Below are 3115 nucleotides of genomic sequence, written 5' to 3'. Positions count from 1 at the left end.
TTTTCCCCCTCTCTTCAGTGCAAAAGGAAAGAATATTCCCAAGAATGAAGGAGAGACTTCCTGCAAAACAGTTCATATTAGAATTCCCATATTGCTAATGAATAGTCTTTGGTGCATCTACATACTGTTATATAGGACAGGAAGGCAATCTGAAGTCAACACCAAATTAAGGTCATTTGCACACCTGTGGGACAACCTAAGGTCATAATCAAAAGTGACCATAAAATTTTCATATTGATTTACTTGTATGAATTAATTCTTCTTCCCTGATGGTGTGATCTTTGCCTCCTGTCCATCTACTTTATTTTCTGGGGGAAAAAGATCAAATCTTTGGTATTTCTTGGAGTGATTAATATTGTTTTACTGTGACCAACACTAATACTGAGAAAAAAAGTTAGATTAGACCCAAGTCAATTACAGAAGAGTAAGTTTTAATAATGCCAGTCACAGCAGCCTTCTGGGTTTTTTCCTTAGTAAATTAAAAGACCTTCCTTTTCATCTAGAACCATCTTATCACTCATTTCACTATCAGAAAAACACTCTGAAGATAATAATGGGAGATTCTTTTGAAGGAAAATAAATCTATTTTGTTTCTTCCTCCGTTTTTGAGGAAACAGTTATTTTGTTTTATGTAGTTGTGTTCATGTTTTTTGTTGTATATACTAGTGATAGCAGAAAAAAAATGCATTAGGTGAGTTGCCAGAGAACTGTAATTTTATTTACTATGCCCAGTTAAGATTGTCCCAAAATAGGTCTCTTCCTTACTGCTTCTCTTACACAATTTGTGTTTTGTGTGATGTGTACTTGGAAACTCACAATCCATTCCTGCCTTGTCTCCTGACTCCTTACACTCAGATTCTGCACTCTGTTCAAGATTCAGCAGTGTTACTCATTTTGATTATGTCACCCATTTGTTCAGTAAGTCATTTACCACCTTCCTTTAAGAATCAGGATACCATTTCAGGTTTAACTTCTAACATTTAAGGCACTTAAGGTGCCAGGTCCAATTTACTTACAGCTATTGATTGATGTCTGCTTTCTCCCTTGACTTGAATCAGCTTTGGATTGCTCCTCATCTATTCCCACAGCATCTTGTGTGTAGTGTGGATGTGAGCATTTCTCAGATACAGTGGTATCCCTAAACAGATTCTCAGCTTCCATGGAATATGTTTCAAATTGAGAAACTGAAAATGTTCTAATCAGTCTCAGCACCTTTAAATGTGCTGGTTTCATTTCTCAATTTCAGTTCATTTTCAAAACATAAAAAGGCATTGATTTTTTAAACCTGTTTTGTAGAAGTCCCAGGACACCGCAATCAGACGTTCTTCTATGCTATAATCAGAAAATAGGATATGACCTAATTCAACTTCTTTGCATTATTCATTTTGATATCTAACCACATACCTGAGACTGTTGCCTTCTTCACAGCAGGATAAGATATAAGAGCAGTCATGCTGGTTCAGAAGCAGGCTCCCGCCAGCCTGGTACTTCTCCTGCAGCTGTGCCATAGGTGGGCACCCAGGGCAGTGTCATGCAGGGTGAGTACAACCAGTTTTTCTCCCAGCAGTCTTTCACCAGTGATGTTTTTCAGATAGGAGAAATCCTGAGCCTGCTATAGTTTCTGTATCTTGTCACCCATAACAAATCCTTCTTCCAAGCGCTTCCCCAGTCTTCTCTCTTCTTAGGCACTCAACGTTCATCAGTGAGCAGTTCTTCAGGTCTATTACATTGCAGGTGAAGATGTGTGATGACCCCCTTGTTCCTCTATGGAAGAACTGCTGTCAGTTCCTGGCCATAGCTTACCTACAGCACTCATGGCCTCAAAGACATCTGCTTCCCATTCTCCACTTATTTTCCAGGTGGAAGTATACCACTCCATTTTTTATTTCTAATACAGAAACAGTCACATAGTTCTGATCAGCCCCAATTCCCTTCTTCGTATCCTTTTGTTTCCTATGATACACTTCTGAAACAGAAGGACAATAATGACACACAATATCCCAGGTGCAGTTGGAACAGAGCTAAAGAGCTGTAGCGCTGTTTTCAGGTTTTGTTTCAATTCCTTTCCTAATTTTCCCCTAATATCCAGTTTGTTTTTCTGATTGTTTCTAAGCCCTGAACTGATGCTTTTCTGGAGCTATGATAAAACCCATGGTCTCAATCTTGGTCAGAAGCAATTAGTATGTAAATTTGGTATCACTATTTCCTACATGCAACACTTAATCTACATAGAATTTTACCTGCCATTTTACTTTCTTGTCTCTTAATCCCTTTCTGCAATTCTTTACAGCCAGCCTAGGGCCTGTTTTGTCTCCTTGGTGCTTGTTGGGCTTTCCAGGTCACTTATAGGCACATTTCACAGCACAAGTACTAGAAGAGTGTTGCAGTTCCTCCTTTTATTTTGAAATTCAAGTATATTTTCCTATCCTCTTTTTCTGTTTCTCAGCTTTTTAAACCTGTCTAGGAGCTTCTGTTTTCTGCCATGGCTGCTTTATTTACTAAAATCCTCTAGTGAGGGGTTTATTGTCAAAACTCTTTTGGAAATCAAAGCAGGTTATCAGCAGGATCATTAATAATTACATACTTGTTGTCCCTATCAGAGATGTCCGTTGCCTGTGAAGACTAGGACTTCCATAGACAAACTGTATTTTATCTTCTAGTCAGTCAGACTTATACAAATTTCCATTAATTCTGTGGCCATTTATCATGGCTTCTGTTAATTTACCAAATGGTAAATTAATGTTCCTCTATGAAAGAATTGCTGTCAGTTCCTGTCAGTTTAATCTACCAAATGGTAAATTAAAGCTTGCAGTTTTGGAGATCATCCCTGGTAACTTTTTAAAAAAATTGTGCTGCATTCACCATTCTTCCATCTTCAGAAATGAGTGAAATTTTAAGAAAAATGTTAAATAGTACTGCCAATAATACCATCCAAGGTAAGACCCTTGAGCGAATATCGTACAGTCACAGTGATATCTTAACATATTTTATTCTGTCTCTTTAATCAATCACTTCTTCCACAAAATCTTTTGTTTCAGACATTTCTTACTGAGTCCTCTCAAAGGGTTTGGGTCTCCTTCCAGTCTCTCTACAGTGACTATCAGAGCAGAAAACT

This window comes from Meleagris gallopavo, chromosome 4 (assembly GCF_000146605.3).
Source record: "Meleagris gallopavo isolate NT-WF06-2002-E0010 breed Aviagen turkey brand Nicholas breeding stock chromosome 4, Turkey_5.1, whole genome shotgun sequence".
Classification (NCBI taxonomy): Eukaryota; Metazoa; Chordata; class Aves; order Galliformes; family Phasianidae; genus Meleagris; species Meleagris gallopavo.
Note: the sequence above shows the minus strand (reverse complement) of the source record.